At 53.4% G+C, this 14,128-nt stretch overlaps 1 protein-coding gene across 1 annotated transcript in view; it reads right to left on the bottom strand.

Moving 5' to 3' along the window:
- FGF18 (fibroblast growth factor 18) overlaps positions 1-9,265 on the bottom strand; it is a 64,390-nt gene extending 55,125 nt beyond the window's left edge. Inside the window, exon 1 of the mRNA XM_042826473.1 lies at positions 9,238-9,265. The gene's annotated coding sequence lies outside the window, so the exon portion shown is untranslated. The remainder of the gene's footprint in view (positions 1-9,237) is intronic.
- Between the last annotated feature and the right edge of the window lie 4,863 nt (positions 9,266-14,128).

The raw sequence follows: 14,128 nt of genomic DNA on the forward strand, positions 1-14,128 counted from the left end.
TTGCTAACAACCGCCTTCCTTCTCCATTTAAGATCATTTCTCCAGAGTCGCCCCACCTGGAAGCACACAGTACAACCTGCCAGCACTGTCCCAGAGGTGAAAGAAATGGCTTTAGGGCTCCAGCTTAGCACTGCCTGCCACACCAGCTCAGTACCTGCTAACAGAAGTGCTGAGCACATACTTGGTGCTCCCAGTTCCCCTATAACACCCTGCTGCCACCACACCTCCCTTCTGCTGGAGCCTGGAGGGATGTCATCGCTGCGTGCTCCTTCCTGCAAGCAGCAGGGCTGGCAGGTTGGCTTCAACAAATCGACCCCAGTGCAGACCCAAGCCTGCTATCTCAGGACAACAGGCTATGCACGCGTTTCTGCTGAGTTATCAACCCTGCTCTGCCTGCAAAACCCATCAGCCATAAAGAGAGCCATAAAAATCACCCAGCCTGGGCTGCTCAGTGCTCCTCCAGTACAGCCGGCACCATGCGCCCACTAACAGCCCAAAGTTTGCTTTCCCCAAAAGTTATTTCCAAGCCCCATTATCTCTCCTGCTTATACCACACTCCCTCTATTATCGAGAGATCTCCAAGTAATTTATAAGCCCACAAGCTCCCACACTAACGGGGCAATAAATCACATTCACGCACCGCATCGCCTACTGTTGGAGGGCAGCGGCGTGGGAGCAGCGGGCAGCATGGCGCGGGAACGTTGCTAAAACCCTAAATCTCATGTCCAGAAGGGCTATAAACCACGTTAGAGGAATCTGAGAGGCTGCAAAGAGAAACTCCACTGAAAAAAAAATAGGTTTTTTCTTCCTATTTTTCATTTTCGTAGTTCAGAGCTAGTCAGAGCAGCCTGGTGCTTGGATGGGATGAGGCACTCACAGCAGGCATGTGCTCCTCTGAGTCCTGCTCTTCCCGAGGCATACTGGGATGTCTCATTCAGAGCGGGGCAGTGCTGTTCTGAACGAGCTAGGCATGTGTTTTGTAAGGGTACTGGGAGGATTCCAGTCTGCGTTCTCACCTCGCTGTGTTTTCCCCATCCGACTCAAAATACGAGCACACAAAAGAGGGTTTTCTTTTTAAAAAGCTCAACCAAAGGAGGAGGATGTTTTTGGCTATTTTCCTCAAGGAAAGAGGTTGCCCATCTAATAATCCCTAAATGGGCAGTGGGTTGTTGAGTTTTCATCCACGCCTCTGAGCCTCATTCCCTCTGCCAGGTTGCTGGTTTTCTTTTCCACAGAGTTGCAAAACCCCTGAATAACAAGGTTTGTGCATGGAAGTGCTGACACAAACCTTAACTACAGCATCCTGAACATGATACCAGAATAAGGACGCTCCCTGTGTGGCCCAGCCTATGGATAAATAAAGCATTTCAGCAGCCAGCGCCGACAGATCATAAACCTCCACAAGCATAAATACCAACAACAACCCAAAAAGATTAGAGGGCTTAGGGGCGAGCCAGGCTGGGATGATTTAGAGTTGGGGTGGAAGGGTCATTATTGCTGAAGAGGTGGGGGTAAGTGGGCCAAAGAAATCAATAAGCCATTGCACTGCCTGGAAGGAAGGGCTGTGCTCAATGCGCAGCCAAGTGCGATGTCCCTCGGGCAGGCTCACGCTGCTCTGGGTGCGACTTACTCTAATGAGCAGACGTGGGCAATGCCAATCTCCATCCCCGTTTGCAAAGCTTCAGAGCTGCATCAGAAGTGCAGGCAGCCCCATGATGGTGGAGGTGGCCCCAGGAGTCCTGCTTACTACAGCAAGGGCAAACACAGTGCTTTGCAGCCATGTTCCCAGACCCACGGCTGCTAATCAGAGATTTCAAAGGCCACCAGCTATTCCCATCTTGCCTTTTTCCTCTCCTCATTCTGCCCAAGTCTTGGATCTCCCCCCCGCCCCAATTTTCTTTGTAGTGAACCGAGCAATGATGAATGACTTTGCATTAAGAGCCTTTGCAGTGGGAAGGAAGCCCATTCACCAATGTAACAAATATATGATGTACCAATTAATACCTACTCGTACCCAACGTACCTGTGAGCCACCTCAGGGTCACAGCACAGCAAGATGCTCTGGGATCCCATGGATGTTGGTGATGCCAGAACTCCTGCAGAGTAATCCCAGCTTGCAGGAACAAACACTGGTGCAAATGCTACAGAGCTTCATTCCCAGAGACCCAGAGAACTGAGCCAATTGCTGGTGTGGGGGGAGAAGTACAGGAACCTGCTCCGATACCTCCCAGTGAGCCAGCAGCCTCCTCCTTTGCAATGATATTTAAAGAAAATTCTCTCTCTATCACTTAATAAAATAGCTGGAAACCTGACCAGGTCATGTCAGGCTTACTGGAGTTAATGGGTTTCGATTTTAGTTGAGACCTTGAGAGTTCTCAAAATCAGTAATTTCATCTTCCCTCCAGAAATGAATTCCTCAATGGTTACACTGCAAAAATATTCCCAGAATGGACAATTCTGCTGTTAATGTACTAAAGCCCACATGAAAAAAATATATATCAGATTATTATTGAGCCTTATCAAAAGCACGGCATAAACCATGTGTTGAATTTAATCCAAACCAAACTGTCAATCTGCCTTTGGGATCAGATATAACAAACATGTGAGCCTAGGGCCAGAAATGAAAGCACAGTTTGTTTTCTAATACAAGATTTGTACTGATCTGTATTAGCCACACTCCTGCAAGGAAATCTTGACACTGCAAATGCCAGGCAAATAGGATTTCTTATCTTTCTGCTTTGTTGAGCTGGGGAAAAGTTTTGTTTGTTTCTAATTAATCTTTCATTGCAGGTTTCCTGTTTGCAGGGAACAATTCTCAACAGTTTCTGAAAATAAATTCATTCTGAAACTTCTTAAACGGGGGGGAAAAAAAAAATCAAAAAGAGGCATATCAATCATTAGGCATCTCCCGAAGTGTGGGCATCCCCCTGCAAGGGAGCTGTGGGATGGGGCAGAGCCCCACGGGGACTGGCACACAGGCAATGCAGAGATGCCAGCTGCTGCCATGGTGCTGGGGATGTCCCCAGCCAATGCCACAGCCAGACTGGATTTGCTTATCAGAGGAAGGACCTGCTTCTGGACTTGGGCTTACTGTACTGCTTTGTACACACCATCATGGTGTGAAGAAATGCCCAGAAAGAAATGAGAAGTGCAGAAGTAAACTGCGTTCTTGTTCTTGTTTGCTAAATATTCCAACAGCAATTCAACTCCCATTATCTACTATTTCTATACAAACAGCACAGGAAAAACTCCCAGCCTCCCTAGCAAACCATTTCCATCTATTGCTTCCCCTGCACGTCCCAGGGACACAGCCCACACCTCCACCCAGCCCCAGCCCTGCAGTGTCAACGCACAGATGCTCACACTCCACCCCACACCGCCTGTTACGCAGGATAAAAATCCAACATCAAGTTTCCCATGCAATTCTAGGCAAAGTTTCCAAAAGCACTGACTGTTCCCCAGGATGAAGCATCGTGTGTATGCAGCACAGCACACTATTCCTATAAAAGGCCCCACAGCCATGCCCGCCGGTTCTCCTATTGATTGCAGGGGGCTGCTCACTGCTCTGATCTCAGCTGGTCGGAAGTCTCAGCAATCGCTGTGAGGTCGTGACCACAGGGTCAGAAACCAGCACTGCATACATCATAATTTATTTCCCAGGCAATCGATACCCAACTCTGCTGCGCAACGCTGCACTGCAGCGTCACATCCAGGGGCTGATGCAGCACTGGAACCCTAAGGCCTGGCAGCCTCAGGGGTCAAACCCAGCTTTCATTGTACGGCTGTAAATGATGGCTGTAAGTCAGTGCACACCCACTAGCTGTTGGTTGGGACTGTCGTGCAACAGAGTATGATTCTGCTTACAGCCTGAAACCAGCCTGGAGAAATAAGTGTTAGTGTTGTTGAGCACCATGCCCACTGCTGAGATGATTCAGCAGGACAAGCCTGACGAGCAGCTTGATTATCACATGGGGCAGGGGTGGCCCAGCTCAGAAATGCATCAGTCTCATTCAAGTGGAACCCACACACCTGCGGCACTCGGTCCATGGTGTGGGTGCTGGGCAAGGAGGGACAGACCAGCAACCATTCCTCCCTCATATGCAGAGACCTCCCCTCCTTTCAGATGGATTAACAGCAATGACGAGAAGCACAAAGCGCTTCTGCCAGCACTACTGCTCTCCCCATTTTCTACTTTGTGCTCCCTGCATTCGGAGGAACGCACCCCACACAGCACATTGCACACCTTGGTATTCATTGAGCTCCTGAGGCTTGGGGCTAATTCTGTTTTGCTGCAGAAGGGTGGCTCAGGGTATTCGAAAAGATACAGCAGCTTTTCAACAACCTGTCCCTGCAAGTGGTGCCAAAGACAGCATTTTAGCAGGGAAGACAGGGGGCTGAGAATGTGCAGGAGGAGAAACAGGAGTTGGGAAGAAGCAGTGCTGGAAACACCCTGCAAGCTGCTATCAACTAGCTCAGGTATTTGTGCAGATGCAACCTGCAGCTCCCTGGGAGCTACACCAAATTCACTGCTCACCGATCTCAATGTGCTGTGTCACAAAACATTACCAGGAGGCTGACAAGGCACATCACATCCCTTTTGCTCCCCTTCAGTGCCATCCCTGGCTGCTTGCTGGACCAAGCCCCTCCAAACCACACATTCAGCCAAAGCCAACAAAGTGCTGCACTTTCACCTGCTGCAGTTTGCCCCTCTGTTTCCAAGCACCCCAGGGGATCTTTGGGCAAAACAAACACTCTCCCATCAGCCATGGGCTCAACAGCAGTGAAATTAGGGCAGCACCAAGCACAGAAGAGCTACTCGCAGAGGATGCTTTTATCACACCCGAAGGAAACAGGCCAAGGCATTAAGGCAGAGCAAGGCATTCCTTATGTCACCACACGACCCCTCATCCAGCGTCTGCAGCAGAAAGAATCAGGTACCCTCGTGGAAAAGCAACCGTGTGCTGCAAAGCAGGGAGCTGCTGACGTTCACAGAACGGCGCGGTGCCGCACCTGGGGAGGATGCGCTTCTGCTGCGCGCCTGAGCTTGAAACCCGCCGGCTGGTTGAACACAACAGGAGGGATCTGCCCAGGGGCGGCTGCTGCGAGCTGGCCCTGTGCTGTGGGAGGCCGAGGGGAGGGGGCACAGCCCGGCAGCCCCCGGCAGGGATCGGCACGTCCGCTCCCACCCACCGCAGACACCGGCGTGGCGAGGAGCTCTCACAAAAGAAAGTAGGCAGACCATGACAGGCTAAGCCTCCTCCTTCCTCTCTCTGTTCTCCTTTCTTCTCTCTTCATGCTATGGCGAGGCTGCTGAATGCCAATAAGAAAATACTTTGGCAGACTCAGACGGTCTTTTCTATGTTTTTTTCTCACTTCCCCTCCAGCTACTTCGCTGGATGCTAATCCTCCATCGGCATTTCAGACACCAGCGAACAGGAGACACGCCAGGTAGGCAGGGCTGCACCATTCCTGCTTGTGCCTGCTGCTATGGCCCACAGGGACCTAGACACAAAAGCCCAGGGACGGGACAAAAAAGAGCCAAGAAAAAAGATAACGGCACCAGGCTGAAGCCCTGTGATTCCCACAACAGAACAGGGAGATGCAGGGCACAGGGATGGCTCCACACTGCCCTGGCCCTGTGGGCACAGAACCACACAGATGCCTCAGAGGCTGCGTGCCTGGTGGTCCTCGAGGCTGGTATCTACCCTCCCAGGTTCCTTTATTCCTTTTTAAAATCTCACAGTTTCCTGAAATTCTTTTTCACCTGCTTTTATCACAACTGGTATCAAAAGCGTCCGTATCTGGAAGGAATCAAAGCAAAATCAGATAGCACTGACAGGAGGAGGGGAGAGCAGGCAGCAGGGACTTTCCCAGCTCCTGAGGAAAGGAAGAGACACACAAAAAATGCCCCGAAGATCCAGGAATTGGGTTGTGGATCCAGAGGAGTGACTTTCAGCCCCAAGGGAGCCTTTCTCTCCAGGTTCGCTTGCTCAGCTGGATCACATCACAGCTGCAGAAACTGCCAGTGCCCAGACTGATGCTGTGGCTTATGGCAACATAAACTATTCCGGATGCTGCTCATGTGCAGGCATTGCTGCTGGACTCACATCAGCTCTGACAAAACCAAGACGGCCTGGGCAGTGCCACCCTTTGCCCCGTCACTCTTCTCTGACCAAACTGTTGTATGAGGACATAGCAGGGAGATTTTAAAAGCAGGCATCCCTCCAAATCTCAGCATCCCTCACCTCCATCCAGCCTTGTCCATGCCAGTTGCAATATGGAAGGCAAAACTCAAATTAAATACAGCCGTCACTGCGTGTCCAGCTATCTCAAATGGGGAGCTCTGAACCCACACCTACTACACCCTGCTGTGTGCTCACCTCTGCCGTGAGCAAGCTCTTCCTTCTTCCCTGAAGCACCCTGCATATCTCTAAGCTCTGAAACTGCAATATGAGTTGCAATACATGGACTTGCAGGTTAAGGCATCCAAGCAGCAGCTCTGCTTTGCTGCCCATTGGCACAACAGAAAAGTCCTGGTATGCCAAAGTTCACACGCTTGGTTTTTTGCCTCTCTGGACAGGAATCTGTAAGACAGAGGCCTCTGCCTCTCCAAAGGCAATGCGGTGTGGCAGGACAGTGGGTGCTGCAGATGGCAGTGATGGCCCCGGTCCCAAGCACAGCTGAGTTGGCTGCCCTAAGCCTCACCTCTTCCAGCCCCAGGGCTGGGCCTGTGCCACCCATCACAGGACACATGGCCTGGCCCGACGAGTATGTGAAAACAGCATTTCTCTATGTCCCAATTTACACAGCCCCAAATAGTGACTACCCGGAGCTGCACGGGACCTTTAGAGAAACAGTTACTATTGGCATGATGCAGCCATCTCCCTCTTAGACAACAACAGCAGATGTGAAAATAGCACGGTGTCGCAGCGTGCGCTGCTCTGACCTCCCGTTTGCTCCTGGATCAGATTCCCAAGCTGGATCCTAATACACGAGAAGCATCAGAGCGAGGGACTTAGGCCCTGCCAGGCCCTCTCCATGAGCCGGGCAGACGTGAAGGGCACGGTGAGGGGCAGGAGAGATAAAGAGAAGAATGCTGAGGGGCAGTGATAGCAGGAGAGACTGTAGTGCAGCAAAGCAGCCCTAAAGTGAAACGTGCATGAACAGCTTAACCTCCCCAGTGCCCCCAAAGAGACCTCACCTCTCTGCTGCCTGGGACTGTTTTCAGGGCACAGCAACCCCAGGCAGCAAAGGAGCTGCTGGAAGCAGACAAGGTGGGAACATGGCCACAGGGATGGAGCAGGAGCCACAAAGGGATGCTCACAACTGAGCCAGGAGCTTGGCTCTGCACCACGCATCCCTCGTGGGACGTGTCACCCAACAGTGGCACCTTGCAGGAGCCCGGCTCCTCCGCGAGCCCAAACCCTCTGCCAAACCCTGCACCAGGGGATGCTGCACCGTGGAGGAGCAGCCGCCCCGTACCACTCCTCCTGCAGCAGAAGCACAACCACAGGACCCCAGAGCACACTGCAGGTGCATCACCTTCACACGCAGAGCCCTATGGCCCCGTGCAGGGCGGGAGCGCTCCCAACGCAGCCGCGGGACGGCGACAGCGGCAGGAGGTGAAAATCAGCCTTAGGATATAATCCATCCATCCTGAGAATATAATCCGTCCCTAAACCTCCCCAGCGCTGCGCAGAGCCCTTTAAGCAAAACCAAACAACTTCTTTTAGCCTAAATAAATATTAAACCGGAGCGATGCATTAATTTACTCCGGTTCACCAAAGGCTAACTCCTACCCAAACTGATCATTATGAAAGAAATCCTATAATCCCTCGCTCCCATTCAGGCTCAAAACATGTAATCCCGTGAATAAATCCAGAAAGAAAGTGTAACAGAATGGGCAATAAAAACTTACGGTGCTCACATCTTTTCATCTGCCATTAACACTGCAAAGCCCCGTGTGGCCCTGCTGGACGGCTGAGCCCCACGCACGGCGCATCCCGCAACCGAGACTGAGAAAGCGTGCTTCTAATAGCACAACAGCACCGACTTGTTCCTTCCCTTTTCTTTTTTTTTTTTTATATTATTTTATTGCTTTGGAAGCCCGCGAGCTCCAACTGTATAAATGCCAATAACTTCCCAAGTTTTAAGGCTGCTGAAGTAAGAGATCAGATTTTAGCAAGTGCTTTCCAGGCAGCAGGCCAAACTTTTTCTGATTCACTAAAAGCACCGAAGGGAGGGGGAGAGGGAGGGGGCCGGGGCTGATTAACTTCAGTTACCACACAATCACAGAAAAATGTCTCCCGCTGCAGCGGGTGCCATCGCAGCCGGGATTCCTCGGGTCTGGGATTAAAACAACAACAACAAAACGCACCGGAGAGCGGCGGCTGTGATTTACAGCTGCGGTCTGTGCGATGCAGGGGCTGTGCTGGTGGTTCACCGGGGGAGTCGTGATTTTCAGAGGGATGAGGGGAAAAATAAGTGGATGCATTCAGAGGAGGGGAGCAGAGGACGGGGCTGTTGGGTTGGGCCTGACCGCAGGGACGCAGCCCCTCCTGAGGCACTGCCAGCACCACCTCTGGCTGCAGAGCACCGGCAGGTGCAGCAGGGCCAACACAGGACCAGGTGGCACTGAGCAGGCAGCAAGGCTGTGGCACCTGCTGTGCCCATCTGCATTGGGGTACCACAGACACGTCACCGGGGTCCCACAGACACGGCAGCAGGGATCCCCCGGACATGACACCGGGGGTCCCACGGAGGTGGCACTGGAAGCCCCGACCCGTGGTGCCCCACCAGCGGCTGCCTTCTGCCCAGGCAGGATCAAAGGCAGCAGCAGGCTTGGACGCCTTCCTCCAGAATAAAGGGGAGGGAGCGCGCAGCCTCCTCCTGGCTTGGGCACGCCGTGTTTTGCAAAGTATCGTTTTTTTGGGAGTTAAGTCCCCTACGAAATAAGGGAAAAAAAAAAAAAAAAACAGGAGCAGGAGAGCGTCTGCCGCTCCAAGGCAAGTGCATCCCTCCGCGCCCAGCACAGCGCTGCCTCCCGGACTCCGCGGGCACCGCGCTGCGCTGCGGGCGGAGCACCCGCACCGGGATCCGCGCAACCGGAGGGCGAAGCGCAGCGCGGAGGTGCGGGGCGCGCCGGGGTCAGCGCCGCCTTTGTTACTTTTTCTCTTTTTTTTTTTTTTTTTTTTTTAAACAACCAAAAGCAAAAGAGGACAGAAAAGGACAACGTACCTGTACCTGAAAGCACAGCAGCAGGAAATGTAAACATCTGGAGAAAAAAAAAAAAAAAAAGGCAACAAAAGATCAGATGATGCGGTGCAATGGTTACGGTCGCGTTTTTGGTTTTTTGTTTTTTTTTTCACTATTTTTTTTCGCTTTGTTTTTCTTTGCGATTATTTAAGCGGCGCAGATCGGCGCTGCGCACACGAAGGGACTCCGCTCCCCGCTCCCACCTGGCTGCAGGCAAAAACGCAACCGGAGCCTCCAAGATGAAAGTTTTCCGAATAGACTCAATAAAAACAATAATAAAAATAATAATTAAAAAGAAGGGAAAAAAAAGAAAAAACAGAAGGAAAAAAAATACATATATGCCATAATCCTTACAGGCAAGTGCAGGCGGAGAGCAGTGAATACATCGCTGGGCGAGGAGGGTTGCTCAGTGCTGCCCGTAGCGCCGTGCAGTCCCCCGGCGCCGCGCTGACATGGGCGCGCTCCGACCGCCGCGCTCCGTTCCGCGCCGCTCCGCGCCGCTCCGCGCCCCGGGAAGTTGTGGTCCCGCCCGCCGTGCCTGCGCCGAGTGACTCGCTTAGGCATCAGCTCTCCTCTCCCCCTGTCTCTCCTCCTCCTCCTCCTCTCCCTCTCTCTCTCCGCCTTTGGGGGGGATGAAGGTGCTTATTGTCAGTAACTTCCGATCATCAGCCCGTGCCCCCCCGCCGCCCCCCCGGCCGGCCCCGCGCCCGGCACTGCGCTCCGCGGCCGCGCAGCAGGAGGGGGCAGAGCGCGAGAAATGAAAAAAAGAAAAAAAAAAAAAAAAAAAAAAAAGAGAGAGAGAGAGAGAGAGAGAAAGAAAGAAACGCCGATAACCACGACAACGGCCCGGGGGCCAGCGGGGCCGCGCCCCCCGCCCGGTGGTGCGGACAGCTCGAGGGGGGGGGACGGCGGATCCCGGCGCCTCTTACCTCGGGCGGGCGGAGCGCGGCGCGTCCCGGAGAGCCCCGGGCGGGCGGGCGGCAGCGTCGCCCCCGCGGCTCTCGGCGCGGCCCCCCCCAGGCTCGGGCTGCGGCCCCCGCCCCCGCCGCGTTCGCATCGCCCCCGCTCCCGGCCGGGTCCTGTCGTCGGCTTCGCCCCGCGCAGCGCTCGCCCTGCGGCCGCGCTGCCTCCCGCTCTGCTCCGCACGGCTCGCCTGCCCTCCAGCGGCCGTTCCGCCGCACCGCAGCCGGCACCGCGGCCCTCTTCGCCTTTCTGCGCTCTTATTCTATATAGAAATATGGTTTGGGTTGCTTTTTTTCCGGAATAAATGAAAAAAAATCACACGTTGGGAGCGCGCGGTGAGTGCCTGCCCGTCTCCGAGAGCTCGTTCCGAGCAGACGAAGCGCCGGGAACTGCAAACCTCCAGCATATTCCAACTCTCAGAAGAGAGCCTAATGTCAGTTAACACCTTATTAAGTGAGAACATAACCATAGCTCATAACCGCCAGCTTTCCAAATACTCGAGTAACGGTGCACGTCAGAGCACACACCCATGGGGACAGCCCGCAGCCTGCAGCATCTTCCCCCCTCCCTTCAGATCACATCACCTGCAGGCCGCACCACACGGTGCTGTCCCACCTGTAGCTCACAGAAAACCCCAACAAGTTTAAAAGCAGTGACAGAGCTTCTTCAGCATCCTCCCAGGTTAGCCAGGAAAATATTCCACATATTCCCTGTTTGCTTTTTAACAGCAGCTGGGCCCCAACGCACTGCTTTGCACCCCCCTCCCCCCTCCAGTATTTCTTCCCCACTCTGACTCCACTGAAGGCCCTGTAAACTCCATGGGAAATGCAGAGCCCAGTACAGGGAACACCTCATGGGGTGCAGCCCTGGAGCTGCTGGGGAGGCCCTGAGCCCCATGGGTTGGGCAACACAGCACAGCTGGGCTCTGCAGCAGAGGCTCAGCCCCCCATGTGTGAGCTCCAAAAGCACCGAGCTCTGCCTGCACCGCCCCACAGCACCGCGGGGCTGTCGCTGAGCTGAATGCTTGCAAAAGTGAAATTTGCTCCTTCCTCCTGGACCACAAAAACCCCAAATCGTTCATGTGTGGCACAACGCAGCTCCCCTCCCTGCCCTGCCTCTCTGAGGGCGAGCAGCCACACATGGGCAGAGGGGATTTAGCGCAGCTCATGACCCAGTGGGAGGGGATGCAGAGTGGGGCCCTACCTTTGCTGCCAGCAGCTCCCTGCAGAGCTTCACAACCCCTGGGACTTGTCACCGGGTGGGCAAAGTGGTGATGCTGGAGCCTTACATCTCTGGGTCCCAAAGACAAAGTGCCAGGGGGGCACAGAGAGAAGTGACCCCCACCCCACAGACTGAGAGCTGCCAGGAGCACAGGGCTGGTGGTGGTGGCAGGGAGCGCGCAGCAGGATTTGGGTTTTAATGCTGAAGATATCCTATTGAAATCAGAAACGGGATGTTTACTTCAAGATCCACGTTTTATGCCTCAGAAGCGTGACAAGCCCTCCTTCAGTCTTACGATCCCAGTAGTTACCTGGAGAGTAACGCAGAGCATCCCTGGCAAGCTGCCCTGCGGAGCACAGCTGAGCACAGAGAACAGAAAAGGTGGAAAAACCAGAACACCACTTGGCTGTACAGTGCAAGGAATGCATGAATCGTAGTGCATGCATATACACAGACATAAAGGGCAGCAGCCTGTCCCCTACCTGCTTCCCCTGCTGAAGGCCTCTCCTTGATCCCATGAGCACCACAGCTCACTCTGCTGGTTCCATGCAGCTGAACCAAGGTGCAGATTTGGGCGCACCCAGCAGCTCTCTCATCACTTTTCCATGAAGCAGCATATTGGGTAGGTAGATGTGTGCCCAGCAGCGTGCTTCCCATCAGTCCCCAGGGCTGCTGCCTTTCAGCCTCATATGCAAATCCCTAATTAAGAGAACATCCTGCGGGGCCTTGGGGCCTATTGAATCCGTTGCTGCCTCCCAGCAGCCCCACTGAGCAGCCCCATCCAACTCACAGGGCTACTGAGGTTCCCTTCCATGACCTGGTATGTCCTGCAACCAGGGGCCTCTTCCTCCTGCAGGGAAGAGGAAAGCACAGGGTCATGCTGCAGAGAGCAGCTGGGCTGCACAGCTCAGCCCCACGGTGAACCCATGCTGCTTTCGCTCCATCTGATTCTCAATCTCTTCCCTTGGGTCCACGTCCATGAGTGATTCTCACTGAAGTTTCTCTTGTGGGGGATTTCCACAATTTAATCCATCTGTAAAAGGCAAGACAACATTAAGAAGGGACACAATGCATATAGGGACACATATTCTGTTCATACCCAGCCCACATACATCAACCTTATAGAGGCCATAGGGGACTTAGAAACTTCTCCCAGGCAGATGAGCCAGGCAATGGGGGGGTACACAATGCGAGCACTGTCAGAAGAGCTCAGAAAAACCCCAGTGTTTCCCTGGGAGGACAGGAACTGAGCCCAGCACTGTGATGCTCAGTCACAGCCCTGCAGGAGGAAGGCAGGACACAGCTTCAGCTGGGAGCTGAAGCCCAGGGGCCCAAAGCACACGGCCACACAGGAGCACTGCACATGGATACAGATTTATAGGCCGCACTGTCCTTCCTAAGTGAATGCATCCATGAGGACAGAATCCTGCAGGCAGCTGCATGGGAGCAGTACTTGCCACCAGACCCCACCAAGGATACTCACCCTGGGGCGCACGTGTGGCACTCAGCACTCGCCTTCAGGACCATCACTGCCTCTCCTCACAATGTTGCTTTGATTTCAGATGGAATGCTGTTTACGCAGGCGCCAGAACTTTGTGGAAGGTTTTTTCTTGTTTTTTTAGCACATCCCTCAGCTTTCCATTTTAGACTACAGCACAGCCCACAACAGGAGATCCTTTCGCCCAGCAGCACTACACTGAGAGCTGCCGGGGCTCCTGGTGCACAGACAGAACAGCAGCACCGTGCTCCCATGGGCTCTCCATGCTCCCACCACCCATGAGCACTGCAGCTCCTCAGGAGAGCACATGGCAGCTGCTGGAGTGCTTCTGGGGGGCAAGAATGGACAGACCTCTGCAGACATCCCCACACACACCATGGGAAATCCCAGCCTTCGCACTGCGCTAAATCCTAGGGCTTGGCTCCTTGGATTTATATTCCTCCATGGTTTCATTTTTCCTTTAAAAAAAAAAAAATCACTAGCTGTTAAGCTTCAAAACTTAATATTTCCTTAACTCGGAGCTTTGCAGCTCAACAGCTCTTAAACATAAACCTCTTTAACTGAGGTCTCCTGAATTAAGCTGTCTCCAGCAAGTCCCCATCACAAGCCCAGCCCTGGAGCCCCCTCCTCTGGGCAAGGACCTGTCCCTGCTGAACCTCAGGGCAGAGCTGCACATAGAAGTCACACAGCCACACACGGTCTGTGCCACCCCAGAGCAGCACAGACACGATTAGGAGCAACTCATGGTGGGCTTCAGGACAGAGCAACCAAGCAACCCCCCTTGTGGGAACACCTCGCAGCCCCCCTTGTGGGACCACCTCGCAGCCCTATTACCTCTGCAGCTCTTCAGACCTCATAAGAACAGCAACAGGGCCATCCCCAGCACTTCAAACTCCTTTCCATGCCCCTTCACTCTCCCTTTCCTGCTCTTCTGGCTTGGACTGGGAGAGCTCATAGATATGGCACAAGGGAAGAATGTTTCTGAAGAAAGAAAGTAAGGAACACAGAACTCATCCCAAAACAGCCCGTGCACGCGATTAGGAGCACTGAGCTGTCTCTACACACACATTTATAACATCTTAATTAACATGTTATATATTTTTATTTACTTATTTCATCCAAATAAAGCATAGCTCAAATCCTCTCTTACAAGAGCCACTTGTGTGACAGACAACCAACAGCCAGACACCA

Source organism: Centrocercus urophasianus, unplaced genomic scaffold, assembly GCF_019232065.1.
Source record: "Centrocercus urophasianus isolate 14NV4802_14NV808 unplaced genomic scaffold, USGS_Curo_1.0 seq_26, whole genome shotgun sequence".
Classification (NCBI taxonomy): Eukaryota; Metazoa; Chordata; class Aves; order Galliformes; family Phasianidae; genus Centrocercus; species Centrocercus urophasianus.